At 37.3% G+C, this 18151-nt stretch overlaps 1 protein-coding gene across 1 annotated transcript in view; it reads right to left on the bottom strand.

Moving 5' to 3' along the window:
* The window catches only part of TENM3 (teneurin transmembrane protein 3), a 1574093-nt gene that overhangs the window by 1205870 nt on the left and 350072 nt on the right, over window positions 1-18151 (bottom strand). Inside the window, exon 3 of the mRNA XM_057303360.1 lies at window positions 16015-16170. The gene's annotated coding sequence lies outside the window, so the exon portion shown is untranslated. The remainder of the gene's footprint in view (window positions 1-16014; window positions 16171-18151) is intronic.

Below are 18151 nucleotides of genomic sequence, written 5' to 3'. Positions count from 1 at the left end.
TTTTTTATAAACGCTGGGCTGTTCAGCATTGCTAAGCCATGAGGCTCTTGTACAGAAGGTCAGATAGTGGATTAGTCCATATTATGGATAGTCTTGAAAACCAAGGTGAGATATGTATGCAACATGTGAACAAGACAGAATAATTCAAGTTGTTTGTTTGTTATGGAGTAGTAAATTTTGATTTAATCCAATACAGGTGAAGCACTTGTACTGAGGACACGGAAATGAATGAGATGCAGTCCCTGTACTCAAAGGTGACCATTTTGTGAAGCAGAAAGGGAAGCCAATACTCAGTATGCAAGGTAAAATCAGTGTCATAATTAATGGAATCACTGTGAATGGAGATGCACTCAGTAGGAACTTGATTCAGGTTGAAAAATGGGGTTAGTGGTAGTTTCCTGGTAAGAATGACACATGAAATACGTCTCAAAAAAAGAAAACAAAAACAAAAATAAGGAAAAGAAAAAAAAAAAAAAAGGAAAACTTTCTGCTTCTGAGAATATTTGAGTCACATGAACCAGATACAGCATCCTGTCTTAATGAAGAAACCATAGTTTTCAGACATTGCATAATGGAACACATAGGATTCTGATCCCTGAGACAAATAACGAGGTGAATCCCAAGACTGTCCCAACTTACTGCCTGGGGGCAGTTTCCAAGCCACAGCACAGAAGGAGGAATCCAAAAGGAGCCCAGCCATCTCACTGAGGAGGAGAGATACAGAACTGAGGTTAGAGAGTCCAAGGCAGCGATAACACACAGGGCAGAGTGTTGGAGAGGACTCTGGAGGTGTGCAGATGGGTCCCCACTCCCTTGCATCTTTAATCTGTCTGTGCATAGGAAGAAACTGCCCACAGCTGGAAAGAAGCAGCACTACCACTAGAAATTCTCAGAGATTACTCGGGTTTAAGAGGAGCTTATGTCACCATCAACTAGAATGGAAAGTCATCATAATATATGGACAAATTTATACATTTCTCAAATTGAGTATCATTTTAATATTGAGGCTTCATTAGTCCTAAAGTTGCTCTGGACCCTCTCTAACAAATCTGAAAAGGAAATATAGAAAGGATCAAACTAAATACAAGTAACTTAACTACGTGTTCGGACAAGATCCAACACTTCGTTGTAAAGGAATAAAACAAGATCCAGATTCCAAAAAAATGTAATAATGTCTATTGTCCAATCCAAAATCAGTAAGCATGCAAAAACCCAGCAAAATATGTGTCATAACTAGGAGGGAAATCCAGCAATTGAATGAACAAATTCAGATGAGAGAAGATGGGATTAGCAGGAACGAGCATCAAAGCCACCACTACAAAAATGCTCCATAAATTTAAGAATGTTGAAAAAAACACAAATAAAATGAGAAGTATGAAAATCATGAAAAAAGAAATTGAAATGGAACTTGTGAAGAGAAAATATCTGAAGTGAAAAGTAAACTGGATAAGTTTAATAGAAAAATAACACACTTTAATAGAAAAAGATGACTGACCCTAAAAACATAGCAATAGAAATAATCCAAAATACAGTGGAGAAAAAAGACAAAGGGACAAAAAAATCAACAGAGCAGCAATAACCTGAGGAAAAACATTAAACTATTTTACATAAGTGTAAGAGAGTTCTAGAAAAGGAGTAGCTAGGGGCGCCTGGGTAGCGCAGTCGTTAAAGCGTCTGCCTTCGGCTCAGGGCGTGATCCCGGCGTACCGGGATCGAGTCCCACATCGGGCTCCTCTGCTATGAGCCTGCTTCTTCCTCTCCCACTCCCCCTGCTGTGTTCCCTCTCTCGCTGGCTGTCTCTCTGTCATATAAATAAATAAAATCTTAAAAAAAAAAAAAAAAAAAAAAAAAAAGGAGTAGCTGGACACACAAAAAAACTGAAAAAATTATGGTTAACATTTTTCCAAATTTGAAGAAAGCCATAATTCCTCAATCCAAAAATGGTCAATAAATTTCAAACAGAATAAATGCAAATAGACCACACCAAGAGGCAGCATAACCAAATTGCTCACAACAATGATAAAGGAAAAAAAAAAAAAAAGCTTAAAAGTAGGGGAGGAGAACGTCAGGTATAGAGGAAGAATGACAATAGACTGTCATAAAAATGATTGTAATAGAAATGAAACGATAGTCGAAAAAGAAGCAACATCCTTAAATTACAAAAAAAAAGTCAACATAGAGTTCTATATTTAGTGAGACTATTTTTCAAACACTGATAAAATAAAACCTTTTGTCAGATAAAATCTGAGAGAATTCATCATCAGCAGATATGCACTGCAAATTATAGTAAAGGATGCTTATCAAACAAAAGGAAAATGGTAAAAGATAAATTTGGATGTTCAGAGATAGAAGAAGAACTATGGAAATGGTATTTGGTTAAGTAGCAATTTTTTTTCTTTATTTTAATCTCTTTAGAAGGTAATTAACCCTTTAAAATGAAACACTGTTAATAGTGTATTATGGAGGTTATAATACGTGAAAGTAAAAAGTATGAGAGCACTAGCACAAGATAACTATGAGAGAGGAAATGAAGGTACAGTGTTGCAAGTTTCTCACAGGATAGGAGAAGTGGTAGAATGCTGCTGAGAAGTTGTCTGTGATAATTTAAAGGTGTATACTGAAAGCCCTGGAGCAACCACTTAAAAAACAAAGAAACAAAGAACTATAGCTAGCTAATAAGCCTACAGTAGAGATAAAATGGAATACTAAAAATACTCCTTTAATCTAAATTAACACAGGGAAAAAGATGAAAACAACATCTGGTCAGATGGAAAAGTAAAGTAAATTGGGAATTTTTCACCAAATCATTTCAATAACAACATCAAATATAAATATATAAAACTATAAATATATAAATAAAAGTAGACTCCAATTAAAAGCTAGAGATTGCTAGACTATATAAAAAAGCAACACCCATGGGGCGCCTGGGTGGCACAGTCATTAAGCGTCTGCCTTCGGCTCAGGGCGTGATCCCGGCATTATGGGATCGAGCCCCACATCAGGCTCCTCCGCTATGAGCCTGCTTCTTCCTCTCCCACTCCCCCTGCTTGTGTTCCCTCTCTCACTGGCTGTCTCTATCTCTGTCGAATAAATAAATAAAATCTTTAAAAAAAAAAAAAAAGCAACACCCAGATATATGTTGTTTTTTTAAAAAAAAATATTTCAGAAGGAGAGGGGAGAGAGAGAGAAAGAGAGAATGAGAGAGTACACAAGCCACAAGCATGAGCAGGAGGAATGACAGGAGAAGCAGAGGCTCCCTGATGAGTAGGGAGCCCAAAGGGGGACTTGGTCCCAGGCCCCTGGGATCATGACCTGAGCTGAAGGCAGACACTTAACCGACTTAGCCACCGAGGCGCCCCCAGATATGTGTTGCTTATGACAAACCTACAGTTAAATCATTTTACTGGTAGAAGCCTGAATGTCTTACCCCTAAGATCAGTAACAAGGCATCACTGTCTACCTTCTCCATCTCTTCTCAGATTTGTATTGGAGATCATAAATTGGAAGCGATAACTAAAACTGCTTTTATTTACAAATGAAATGAGTATTCAATTTTACTATGGAATACACAAAATAATTCCTAAAACTAATAAATGACCTTTGCAATGTCACAGAATACAGTTATCAGTATACAAATATCAGCTGCATTTCTGGGTATGAGCAACAAACAATTGGAAAATAAAAACTTACAGTAAATGTCACTTAAAATAGTATTAATATTATAAAATATGCAGAGATAAATTTTAAAAATATGTCTAAGATTTTTATACTGAAAACTACAAAATAATCTTGAATATAAGACCCAAATAAGTAAGAAGAGACATAATCTTGCTAAGGGCTCAATTCTCCCAAGATTGATTTATATTTTTAATGCAGTTCCAATCAAAATTCAAATAGGTTTTTGAGTTTAAAAGGCTGTAAAGTGGGGCGCCTGGATGGCTCAGTCATTAAGCGTCTGCCTTTGGCTCAGGTCATGATCCCAGGGTCCTGGGATCAAGCCCCGCATCCTAGCCTCACATCAGGCTCCCTGCTCAGTGAGAAGCCTGGTTCACCCTCTCCCACTCCCCCTGCTTGTGTTCCCTCTCTCGCTGTGTCTCTCTCCGTCAAATAAATAAAATCTTAAAAAAAAAAAAAAAAAAGGCTGTAATGTATATAAGGCAATGTAAGGGAAGTATAGTAGCTAAAATAATTTTCAAAAAGGGAAACAAAGGTGGAGGATTTGTAGTATGTGATTTCTAAGACTTCCTATTAAGGTACAGTAATTAAGACAATATGTGCTATTGGTAAAAAGAGAAGTATAAAGACTGATAGAATAGAATAGTCTATAAATAGACCCATTCTTATATAGGCAATTGGTTTTTGGCAGAGTTCCAGGTAATTCAGTGAGGATAAGATGACCTTTGAACACAAGGGTGCAGGGACAATTGGACGTTCATATGTAAAAACAGAAATAAAACAGAAATCTGAATATAAAAACCAAAATTATGTAGCTTCTAAAAGAAAACATAGGTAAAAATGCTTGTAACTTTAGATTAGACAAAGATTTCCTAAATAGGATACCAACACCCCAAATCATAAAAAAAAAAAAAAAAAAAAAAAAAAAAATTATAAACTCTACCTAAAATTTAAAACCTGTGCTCTTCAAGGACTCTATTAAGAAAATGAAATGACAAGTCACGCACTGGGAAAAAAATATTTGCAGAACATATATCTGATAAAAGATTTATTCAGAACACACACAGTTCTCAATAATAAGATAAATAACTGTATTTTTAAAGGGAAAAATATTTGAACAGATAGTTATTTTATAAAAGAAGATAGCCCAGGAGCACCTGGGTGGCACAGTCGGTTAAGCGTTGGACTCCTGGTTTGGGCTCAGATGGTGATGTCAGGGTGGTGAGATTGAGCCCCACGTCAGGCTCTGCGCTCAGCACAGAGTCTGCTGAAGTTTCTCTCTCCCTCTTCCTCTACCTCTCCCCGCAATATTTCTCTCTCCCTCTCTCTCTCTCAAATAAATAAATCCTTAAAAAAATAAAAAAAGATGTCCCAACAACCAATAAGCACATACAAATATTCAATGTCACTAGCAACTAGAGATACCCAAATTAAAACCTCCATGAAATACCACTGCATAATCCCTACAATGACCTAAATTAAAAGGACCGACAAGACCAAGTTTTGGTGGAAATATGGTACAAATTAAAGTCTCATATATTGATCATGCAAATATAATATGCTATGAGCACTCTGGAAAACCATTTGTCAATGTCTTAAAAATAAATATATATTTTACACAGAAAGCCCACTTGCAAGATAGTTAACCAAGGGAAATAAAAATATATGTCCATGCAAACACTTGTTCTCAAATAGTAGTAGTATCTTTATTTAAGCTAACCAACGAACCAACCAACCAAGCAAACAAACAAAAAACAACCCAACTTAAATGTCCCTCTATTGGTGAATAGATAAATAAATCAAATAATCCATTCAATGAAATACTGCTCAGTAATAAAAAGTAACAAATTACCAATACACGTGATGAAGAGAAAATTTTATGGAAAATAATACACTAGAGCAACACATCAGATGGATAGGACTGAAGAGGTGTTGGGAGGAATGAGTGGGGGAGATCAGGTGATCAGTAAAGCCCTAAATGAAGCTGGACCACAAGAGAGAGAACCTATGAAGTGGCAGTTTGGACGGTCATTGGCTATTTGAGTCAGTTGTCACACGTAGTTGTGTATACATCTCTAGTTTCTTCACAAATAGGATTTCTTTATGGCAATCCTGGAAGACATTTCACTCAAACAGTTTACAAGGATGGTGGATTGCACCTTCAATGAGAACATTAGAATAATGGACTACTGGGGCAGATATTGGGGTTAAAATGCAGAATGTGAACTAAAATAACTGGATTTCAGAAAACAAACAAAAGTCACTTTTTAAAAAGTGAATAAACCTTACTTGCAGATCAGTTCTTTCCTACTACCTCTGCTGAGCAGTACTTTTCTATCTCAAAACAATTTAAGATAGGCCCCTTTTCCTTTAGCCCTCATTTCAGATTCTCTGAGAATACTGAAAAGAATATGGTATCTTGATTTTAAGCTAACGTTATATATAAGAATGCAGATTTGCTAGATTAGAAGGTTATTATTCTCTTAATAGATCAATTATTTGCTGTACATGGGGGTTCATTTAGGAGACTTGACAATGTGAATTCCAATTGCTCTTTTAAGAATTGCCCTAACAGACAAATACATAGAACACACACAGCATAAAGCAATGTATGCTTATACTTAATTTTAAATTTAAAAGAAAGCTTTGCAGTGGCAATAAGAAAACTAAATAAAAGTAATTTTCTACCTCTATTTCGCACAGTAAGTCAAGAATGGAATTCACACTTTGAATTTGGTATTCCTTATGTGTAATCTTTAAAAAAAAAATGTAAGTCATTCAATTACATTTTCTGCACAGGATATTAAAAAGTGAGAATAGTAACTTGAATTCAATTTTATTTCGCCTTTAAAATCCTTACACTCGATTTTTTCTTTGTAACTGAGCATTTTTTGAGCAACTGACTTCTTTATTTTGAATATAATTCTTATGTCACATATAGAGTATCTGCCGTGTCTTCCTACAAAGGGAAAATCAATGAAAATAGCATGAAGAGCCCCAGTAAGCCTGTTTTTGATGAATTATGTCCTTAAAGATATACCCGTATGTGGTTCAAAATGTATTGATCAGTAACAACTGTTTCTGTAATATCAATAATGCACTATTCTCTTGAACTTCCCCTGAAGTGACAGGGTTTAATCGAGAGAGCCCTAAACAATAAATTGACTACCAAGAAGGAGGGAGAATAATGAAATTGACTCGAATTTCTAAAATAAATAATAATTCTAAACTTGAGGAAAACATATTGATGTCTCTGTTTGCTTTGCCTTCTTTTGACTTGTATCTTTCATAATAAGCTGCTTACCAACAGGATTAATACTTCACCAAGTTTAAGCTCCTGTAGAGCCCACTGACATTTACTTTCTATATGCTATTCAATATCAAGAAATTAAAAATGAATAGAAATCATTTTGAAATGCCATGGTCACTATTTTAAAATCATCTTCTATTATAAAATACAAACTTTGAATAAACGCTCCCTTTTAGGTTTAATACACTTTCTCTTGTGTTTTGTTTTATTACAAATTCTGTTCATGAGGAACTCGAATACTTTTAAAGACTTTCTCTAGAGGAAGAATATCCCTGTACTAATGTTATCTATCAGCTGGGAAATAACTTGTCTACTAAATGTTCAAACCACAAATAAATTACCCCAGTGCAAGAGATGAGATATAGAGAGCTCATATTTTCTTTTCAAAATGTCTACACCAGTCTATGGACAATTCTGAATCAAATTTTTTAATTATTCAGAGAGTTCAGTCTTGCAATTAAAATCTTTTACTCTGTCTATAAACTTAAGAATCCCTAATATGGGGCACCTGGGTGGCTCAGTTGGTTAAGCATCTGCCTTTGGCTCAGATCATGATCCCAGGGTCCTGGGATGGAGTTCCAAATTGGGCTCCCTGCTCTCCCTCTCTCTCCTTCTGCCTCTGCTCTCTCTCTCTCTTTCAAATAAATAAATAAAATCTTTTTAAAAATCCCTAATACATTATTGTTTCAAAATATTTTCTAAAATATTTTAAACAGGGGTGCCTGGGTGGCTCAGTCGGTTAAGCATCTGCTTTTAGCTCAGGTCATGATTTCAGGGTCCTGGGATCGAGTCCCGCATTGGGCTCCCTGCTCAGCAGGGTGTCTGCTTCTCCCTCTCCCACTGCCCCTCTGCCCACTTGTGCTCTTCCTTCTCTCTCAAATAAATAAATAAAATCTTAAAAAAATATTTTAAATAGAAAATTTTGAAAAATGTTTTACACATTTAAAACCTTGCTTTTAATCTATAACTTCCATAACCATACCTATAACTTCATTTGTCAATATAATTATTTGGTAATACAAACTCTCAGCACAAGTATGACCTATCTGTTCTATGATCTAGCTCCCCTTTCAGCCTCTTGTTCTTAAGTTTATTATGACAGGAGCTTTGTTATATCAGCTTAGAATTCCAACTCCTGCTTTGTCAGTCTAAAAATTTTTGAAAGAAAATGACAAATTTTGACAAAATTTGTTCTAGCAGTTCTGCTGCATTTTCTTAGACTCCATAAATCATTTGTTCATTCCTTGGTTTTAAACTCTTAACTGCCTTATCTGTGTTATATCAAGATCAGAACAAATTGGCTAAGAGCTTGCAATAAATAGGTTAATGGTCCAAGGCTCTCTAGACAATCCAAGGATAAATTGAGGGTTCATACGTCAGTGATCAGAATACTGACTTTGGTATCTGACAGAATTCAGATTCCAGCTCTGTCACTTAATAGCTGTACTTTCTACTAAGTCAACTTTTTTTAGTATCATCTTTTTTAAATATGAAAATGGGGACAACAGTTAGTGCATGACGATTAAAGGAGATATGCCATAAGTAGGGTTCATAAGATTTTTCAGCAGAGAAATGCTCAGTGAACGCTAGCTGCCTTTGTCCCTGTCATCATAATATAAGAACAGTAGTTTACTCATGTTATGTCTGATTTCTATTGCTAGGAATGCCCATTCTATAATCTCTTCCATTTGATGCTCTTGTTGGAGGACAACCTTAGAGGTCACTAACATGAAAAATTAAGTTGAACCACTACTTTCAGACTTGTAAGCTTTTTTCCCTTTAACTTTCTTAAAAAATGCAGTGAATATATGTTGAAAGACTAAGCTAATTATACCTCTTTGTAGTTGATGCTTTGTTCCATCAGATTAGCACCAATATCACCGATATGTAAACAACCCGGTATCATTTAATTATATTTTTTTAAAAATTGAAGTTTTGCTCACACGGTTGCTTTCCTGTTGGGCATTACATCTTAAAAAGTGATGCATTTCAATAATAACTCTATTATTACACCTTGAAATATTAACTAGGTTTTTTAGATATGTTTCTATACGATTTAATGTTTTATAAACCCTTGAAGAATGTTATTCAAATATCTATCATATTTGAATTTCCATCATTTCTAAGATTGATTATTATAACTCATAATTTTCTATTCTCCTAGTTGGCTGAACCAGAAAACAGTGCTTAAAATGGATAAAGAAAAGAATCCTCACTTTCCTCACTCAGTTTAGATTAACAGGCTGCCTCTCTCCTGCACTTGCTTTCTAAGCCTCGTACTACTTCTAGAAGACAATTAAACAACACTTCTTTTAGCAACCTACCATAAGTTCCCTTTTGTACCATTTTAAATTAAAACACTGTTTAGCACCTACTTTAACCCATGTTTTGTTTCAGATGCCCGGGAAACATGATTTATTACTTAAGATTAGCTGTTCACTATATAGAGGTTGATGACAGAATACATTTTGGGGTGGAAGAAATAGAAGTTTGGGGCTTGCACTAGTTTAAGATGAATGTGCTAGTCAGGTGTAGAGTAAGGAGCATTTCCGGGGGTATTTAAAATGGGTAATGCTATGCAGGCAGGAGAGAGCACATTTTAGCTCAAGAAGCCTTTTTATTTTATTTTATTTTATTTTATTTTATTTTATTTTATTTTATTTTATTTTATTTTATTTATTTTTAAAGATTTTATTTATTTATTTGACAGAGAGAGAGAGACAGCCAGCGAGAGAGGGAACACAAGCAGGGGGAGTGGGAGAGGAAGAAGCAGGCTCATAGCGGAAGAGCCCGATGTGGGGCTCAATCCCAGAACACCGGGATCACGCCCTGAGCTGAAGGCAGATGCTTAACAACCGAGCCACCCAGGCGCCCCCCAAGAAGCCTTTTTAAATTATTAGAGCTTAAATATTAGTAAATGGGATGCATGACAGATTAATGATAATAATAATGCCATTAGTATCTACTTATTTAATACTTTGTATGTAACAAGTAATGCCAGCTGGTTTCATATACATTTTTCCATCAATCTTCACAATTCCACATTGGCAATTATTATTATTATTTTAAAGATCTATTTATTCATTTCAGAGAGAGAGCGTGAGCATGAGTGTGCAGGGAGAGAGAAAGGGAGAGAGATTTGCAAGCAGACTCTTCCCTGAGCATGGAGACCAATGTGGGGTCCAATCCCACGACCCTGAATCACAACCTGAGCCCAAACTAAAAGTTGGATACTCATCTAACTGTGCTACCCAGGCACGCCGGCACTTATTATTTTTATCCCTATTTCACACATGAGGAATATGTAGTGCAGAGATGTTAATTAGCATACCTATAATCCCCAGCTAGAACGCAGCACAGCGGCAGAGCTTCATTTCAAACCCAGGATCCTCTGATCACTGTGCCAAAAGAATGTCTGTGCAATTCTCCTAAGACATGGAACATTTCTGTGTTGGCCAAGGGGAGTTGGCGAAGGACCTGACTCTCATAAAACAATGGAGCCATCACTATCAACTAATGGCGTAGGTGTTTGGACTGAAGAGTGCTGTTTTACTCAAACCACATAACACAGACGGTTACATATGGAATAAAGATAGGATGGTACTATTTATGAAAGATGAGTATTCTGCTTTTGCCCCACAGCATTTACAGGGCATCATCCCTTCATTGTCTTGAGAGAAAACTACTCTTGGAGTCTATGCTTACCTAGTCACACCTCCCTTAATCTCTTCTCTCGGCTGTGGACAGCTAAAATTCTAAATAGGGTTCCTCATTAATTTAAGATTTGGGCAACTGACTTTCCACATCCAGATCCCTGCCATCACTGGATGGCATGACCTGGTCTCTCAGTCTCTTGATATTCACATTTTCAGTGACTTTCTTATCCATACCACCTCAGCCACCCACTCTCAGTGTCACAAAATAGGATATCTATACCTAAAACTCTACTTCAAGATGTTAAATCAAATATCCTTCTGTCTCACCACAAACTTCTTTCCCTCTGCCCTACTGGCTCAGTGACTTTCACTCAATCTTTTATGTGGCTCCATCAGTACCATCACACCTGGTTTTCTGGTCTTTGTTTCTTTCCTATGCTGCTTGGTATCAATGGCCCCGCAAATAATTATTCTCTTATCACCATCTTGCAGTCTCATGCTGTTTTGTTCTTTCCACACTATTTGGAAAATTCCATCCTGAATTAATACCACTATATGAGTTTTCCTGCTGGGGGTCTGGAGAAAATCATGTAAGTCCTCTGAAAAGTCATAGTCACCAACTTCAATGTCTCAGCAATACTGAGCACTTCCACTGCATTTCTCTAGTTGTTATTCTTCTCCAGTCGATATAATGACTATTTCAAAAACTCTTGACTCTCCTCTCCCCCATGATTCTATTGCTGCCATTATTTTTAACATGATCATCCTTCCCACAGCAAACACTTTAATTTCCCATCATCAAACCAACAAAATCTTGTAACAATAGTATCCACCCTTTCCTCTCTCTCTCTTGTGATACAATGCGAGAGATACTCCTTTCCCCTTTTAAGACCTTCTTCTACAGTGGATAGCTGCACCCCATCTCTGCCAATATTCTCCAGAATTTTACGGACCATTAAACACCTTTCCCCTTATGCATTCCTATTTATGTTCTCAACTTCATAGTCAACTTTGAAAAGAGTCTTCTGCATTTGCTGATCTTATTCCTTCTTCTATCATTTATACAACAACTGTCTTTCATTTGAATTTGGGTCACTGCGTTATCGTTATCGAAGATCTGTTGCTAAGGCTACTCATGATATTCTTGTTGTTTACTTCAAGGAGATACTTCAAAATTCTCATCTTACTGACCTTTCAGCACTTTGTTAAAAGACTCTCTTCTTCCCTTGGTTCCTAAAACAATCTCACTTTCTATGTGTTCCTTATTTCTCTATTTCTTCTCATTCTCCTTTCTCAATTGCTTCTTCTCTACCCAATCACTAAAGTTTGGAGAACTTCAGGTTCTTTCTGTTCAGGACTCTCTTTTTTACTTCCCTATGACCTCTTTCCAAGCAATCTCATTTTCTATCTTGACTTCAGTTACCATGTAAAAGACAATGACTCCAAATTTAAATCTCTGTCCAGATTTCTGGGTTCCAGAACCACAGATATTCTATCCATTTTGGATATTTTGTAGACACTTCAAACCAAACAACAAAAATTAAAAAGACTATCATGTTTCTCCACCCAGAAACACACGGTCATTTTAGCTCTTCTTTCTCTTCTCTAACCCATCCAGTGTACTCTCTTTTTTAACCAGCATGAAATCCATGTGCTTGCCTCCATATTCTACCAGACCCTTACACCTTCACACTTTTTCCTTCCTAAACTGGTGTAAAATCTGCCAAATTGGTTTTCCCATTATCTTCTCCTTTCTGTGTCTGTTCTCTTCTTCACACATAAATCAGAGTGATGATTTTTTTTTTTTCTTTTTGAGAGAGAGAGAGAGAGAGAAAGACAATGGGAGAGTGGGGGGGGAGCAAAGGGAGAGGGAGAGAGAGAATTTGAGCAGGCTCCATGTCTAGTGCAGAGCCTGATGTGGGGCTCAATCTCATGACCCTGAGATCATGACCTGAGCTGAAATTAAGAGTCAGATGCTTAACCACCTGAGCCACCCAGGTGACCCCAGAGTGATTTTTAAAAAAAGATTTATTTATTCATTTGTGAGAGAGAGAGACCACAAGGAACGGCAGAAGGAGAAGAAGGCTCCACACTGAGCAGGGAGCCTGATGCAGGGCTCAATTTCAGGACCCTGGCATCACGACCTCAGCCAAAGGCAGATGCTTAATGACTGAGCCACCCAGGTGCCCCAGAGTGACTTTTTTTTTTTTTAATATTTTATTTATTTCTTTGACAGAGAGAGAGAGAGAATGAATGAGCGCACAAGCAGGGGGGAGCAGCAGAGGGAGAAGCAGGCTTCCCGCTGAGCAGGGAGCCTGATGCAGGGCTCGATCCCAGGACCCTGAGATAATGACCTGAGCCAAAGGCAGATGCTTAATCGACTGAGCTACCCAGGCACCCCCAAAGTGATGACTTTTTAATAGAAATCTAACTTCATCACTTGCCTGCCTGAAGTTCCCCAATAGTTTCTCAATGGACTTAGAATAGATAAAATTTCTTCAATAGGATCTGCAAGGTCCTTTCCTTCACTCATTGTAGCAGTATGATCTCTACTGTCCTCTCTGCTTTCTGTGCTCCAAACACAGCAGACCCCTTTCAGTTCAACATGAGTGCCAGGCAGTGCCCCATCTCTGGAATCCTGTACCTGTTCTTGCTGCTGCCTACGTGGCTCTTCCTTACATTGCTACCTTAAGCTTCAAGTCTACTTTGATAATAAATCCCCAATGTGCCTCTTCTTCCTTTCCATGACAGTAGCAGCTCTGCCCATTACATGTAAACCAAGATAAAATTTTGTGCTTTAGTGTGTATATCGCTCAGAAAAACCTGTAATGATAGCACAGTGTAGGTGTGAGTTTCATGATCCCCAACACCTTGCAACAAAGTTCCTGGCACATAAATATTTGTTAAGTGGAAGAATGTTGCTTACATTAAACTTCTTTAACTAAAGACTAAAATTTCTTGTTTCTTTTGTTGTCATTATTCAGATTAATTATAGCCTGTAACTGAAAATTATTGCAGTGGCAAAGCCAAAATGAGATTTTCATTCTCCTTAGCGAAAGCATATATTATGGCATAGTTAGAATAATGCATCTGGGCTTACAAATGAAGTTTCAAGACGTGAACTTTGTCCTTTTCTATGCTTTCCACTGAAGAATATTGTCAAAACATAAACAGACATTTAAATGATAACAGGAGACTATGAGAAACTGCCGTCATCTGAACAAGTCAGCTCACATTCTGAATTGGAGGCTCAAGCTCCCAGATAGGCAAAGCAATTCTGAAGTGCAACACACCTTTTTCCCACAGCAAATTCCCACGATCCAAAAGACAATAAAATCATTAGGGGGAAAAGGAGCAGATGATTTTTTTCTTCTTAAAATATTTCTGTCTCTAGTAAGAAAGCAGTTGTAGCCCTTCAAGACTTGTTTTATTTCTGCAAAATTACTCTGAAAGTGCTTGCAATGAATATTACTCAGGTAACTAACTCCACAAATGCTATCATAAGGAATAGAACCCATCATATTTGTGACTTATAGTACTTATAAAAATGCGCATTTGACTATAAATGATGCTATGGTGATATCATCAGACAGAACACAGGCTAATCTCAACGTTCACGGGCTTAAAGAATGCCTGTGCTAAATGCCACATGCTTTTTTTTTTACCCATTAAAGTAATATCGGTAAGTAAATGAGGATATCATTTAAATACAGCATTTTTCCTACAAATTAATTAGTAGCTCAATGAACAATTTGACTTAAAAATATGCAGAATGACATAAGTGACAGGTTTTTTCATACATTTTAACACAACGTATTCAACGAAAAATGTACCATCTCACTTTGCTCTGAAAGGAAATTGTTTCTTAATTTTAATTTCTGCAAAACTTAATGACGAGTTCTGTCAATGAAAGAATGTAAAGACTCTGATTTTATGGTTAAGATACCAAATAAAATGAACCCCTTCATTAATTACATGTGTTTTCTAACTTTTAATTCTGTTACTGAAATATAATTTTCCTATAATTTTATTACTCATTTTTACCCTCCTTCCTTCTTCAAATAATTAGATTACCCAAATTACTTATCTCCAAAGTAAAATCTATCCCATGTTGACAGACAGCAGTCCCATGTCAGAAAGATTTCTCGCAGTGCGTAATTAGTTCAGTTCAACCCACCAGCAATATTGGAAAATGATATATAGCCTACATCCTAACGACAGCAAAAAACTTGCACCATCTTTATTTGCCAAAGCATCCGTGCTCTTAATTTCATGAGGGTATTTTTAGTTTCTAGTAACTTGGGAAAAGGTAATAGGTGACAAAGTCAGAAAGGAAAGTGTAAAAATATGGTGTAGCACTCTAGCTATATATAATACCCAGAAAATGTATAGAAAAGTGCATTTGCATTCCAATAACACCTGTGACATTTAGACGTTCTATAGAATTCCCGCTCTCAATCTTTGCCTGCCTCACATGCCAGTATTAGCTCTCTCTGGATAGAGTCAGAGACCGTAAGAGAATGGAGGGCTTAGAGGTTAGATGATACACCAAGTAGTAAATTTCTATGCTTTTCCGCTTTTTATAATTCTTGTTTATAAAGTGGATAATAAAATCATAATTATGTTTAGAAAAAACTTGGAAATTCCAAATCAAAATCTTTGACCCTAACAACACCCGAAAAAGGAAAACAAAAAATTCAGCTTTATAAAAGTTTTGCTTTACAACATACTCATCAGCAGGCCCAACAATCTTCTAACACCAAAAATTAGATTTATATCTATCTTATGAAATAAACTCGCTTTATGTAGATGCACAGGATCTGCTCATTAGCACAGCAAATATCCTCGATTTCCATTTAACGATCTCACTAGCGTACAACAGATTCTCATTCACATAGTTCACTACACACTTGTTATAGATTTTTTTCTGGCAACATTTATCTTTCTTGTTTTATGAACCAAAGCTATTTTATGTTTTCTCCCTCTTCTCTATAAAATTCTCATGAATAATTACTGGATTTCAAAGGCTCCTGGCAGCTGGACACTTGATAATAGCTATTTCTAACTGATGTTGAAAGAAGTGCGATGTTGGGATTAAAGACTTACAAAATAGCCCACTTTCTTTCTTTCTGCTTGTGGGCTGGCATGTGTGGCATGGCATGCTTGTGCACAGAGAAAAAGCAAGATGCCATTTATTTACAGAAGTACGCTGGCTATGGGCAGGGTGCACAAAATGTAAAGAGAAAAGGTAGATATTTGGCAGTTCCTAAGAAGCTATGTCTCAGAGAATGACAGGACTGACTGGAAAATCAGAAAACAAGTTTCTCCAGGAGACAGGGCTATCAAAGCTCCTGGCCTCACATGGGCACTCACCATCGTCTGTAGTCCCACCAGGAAGCTGTTCCTGAAGCTCCGGTGGGCTGGCTGCCAGCAAACTCCAGTGCCTAAGCCCCCGGCTCTGCCTACGTGGAGAATGGGGGCCACCCAGTCTTCTCAGGAAGCGACACTCCTTAGAAAACAGCTCTTGGCCTGGAGAGAGAAGGGCATTCCTTAGAGACCAACAAATCACTATGACTGCACGTGAATAAGCTACATATACAAAATTACCAATTGTATCGGTAATTCTTAGGTTTCAATATTTGCAGTTCCGTGAGTTTCAAAGTATTTTTTTTTTCCTGGAAAAGAGAAATAAATGGCTAAATTTGATAGAATTGTGTATTGGTAGGTATACAATATTCGCTTAAGATATAAATAAAACTCCAAAAGCATATGGATGCCTATAGTTAAGTGGCAGGCTCATCAAGATTCTGGTTCTGATGTTCTTGCCAATGGATTTAATTGTCTTAGGCTATTCAAGTTAGAGTATTCAGGTCTGATGTGGTCACGTATTGTGCATATATACTCTGTTCACCTTACAATAGCACACATAATGGATGCTGGTAGCAGTGGAAATAAATTCAACTTTACGGACAGAATTTACCCTTATAAAATGATAGATTATTACTTCTAGAAGGATGAAGGAGACAACACCACTGTTAGGTGAAGCTCCTTTGCCATTCCTAGGGTTTCCTTCCATTTTATGGGCATTCCATTAGTATAGCAGTCTCTAGGCAACTTCTGTCCCAGGGAAGGTGAAGTGACTTACTGATCGCTGAGCTGAGAACACATCTGGATGATTTTAACCTAGACTCTTCTCATCTCTTTCTCCTGGGAGCTGGCCTCTCCTCAGAAAACACATTTTCTTTACCGTGCTCCTGTACACAGTGAGCTTATTCAGGGGCAGGTACTGCCCAGGATAGGAGGGGTGGGCAGGGGTGGTGGCCATAGTTGTCTGTGTGAATGCAATTCAGGGAATGTTAATGGGGCCCAATGTTTGGTACCATGGTCATGTTTTTTCTTTCTTTTTCTTTTTTTCTTTATTTTAAATTTATTTGACAGAAAGAGAGAGCACAAGAAGACAGAGCAGCAGGCAGTGGGAGAGGAAGTGGGAGAAGCAGGCTCCCCGCTGAGCAGGGCTCCACCCCAGGAGTCTGGAATCATGACCTGAGCCAAAGGCAGACACTTAACTGACTGAGCCACCCCGGCGCCCCTGGTCATGGTCTTTCTTCATTTACTTCTTCAATCTCATCTGTGTGCACTACCCTAACATACACCAACATATTCCAACCATAGGCCTTCTTCCAGTTCTATTTACGCTGTGCTCTACTGCGTTAGAATCTTTCACTGGCCTCCTCTGCCTAGAATGCTAGTCCTATTAGATTCACGTGGCTGGCTCCTTCTCACCTTTTAGTCTTGATCTGAATGTCCTCTGCTCAGTTAGTCTTCTTGACCACCGTATCTAAATACTAACCCTCTCTCCATTACTGAATATTACAACCTTCCGTTCATTTCCTTCTAATGTAACTCACTATGCTATTGTTTTGTGGTCTTTTTGTTGGTTTGGTTTCCTGCTATGAACTCTAGGTGCCACAAGGGCGGGGTCCTTCATTACTAATCCATACTAAGTATTATCCAACATTTCTAGAAAAAATAATTGAAAAGGAACTGGTAGACATGGAATCTTAACATATATTTAATTTCTGGGAAATGTTAAAAGTGCCATAATAGTTTAAGATCTTCACGAAATAGCTTTGAAATGAGGGCATAAGAACTGTAGTGTTCAAATGATATTATCTTCATAGATCAAGCCCAGGACTCTCCCCGCCCATCCCCCCTCAAAATGTTTTGCTGTGCCATATGATGTTAACATGTAATTAAAAATGTAGAGTTGGTGTATATCATTTACCATGTTGTACTGGGGAAATCCACACAAAGTAAAAAGTTTTCACACACAAAAAAAGTCATTGAATATTAGCAATTGCTTATAGCACTAGATACATTATCCAAAGATATTCCAGGGGGCCAAGTAGAAATCCAGTCAGTTGCAGCACGTCCTTTGGAGGACTGGTACGCAGCATATGGGGCCACCAGAACCTACGTTTTCAAACTACTCCCAAGAGTTGAGAAATCG

This window comes from Ursus arctos, unplaced genomic scaffold (genome assembly GCF_023065955.2).
Source record: "Ursus arctos isolate Adak ecotype North America unplaced genomic scaffold, UrsArc2.0 scaffold_27, whole genome shotgun sequence".
Classification (NCBI taxonomy): domain Eukaryota; kingdom Metazoa; phylum Chordata; class Mammalia; order Carnivora; family Ursidae; genus Ursus; species Ursus arctos.
This window is presented reverse-complemented; position numbering and strand designations above follow the sequence as displayed.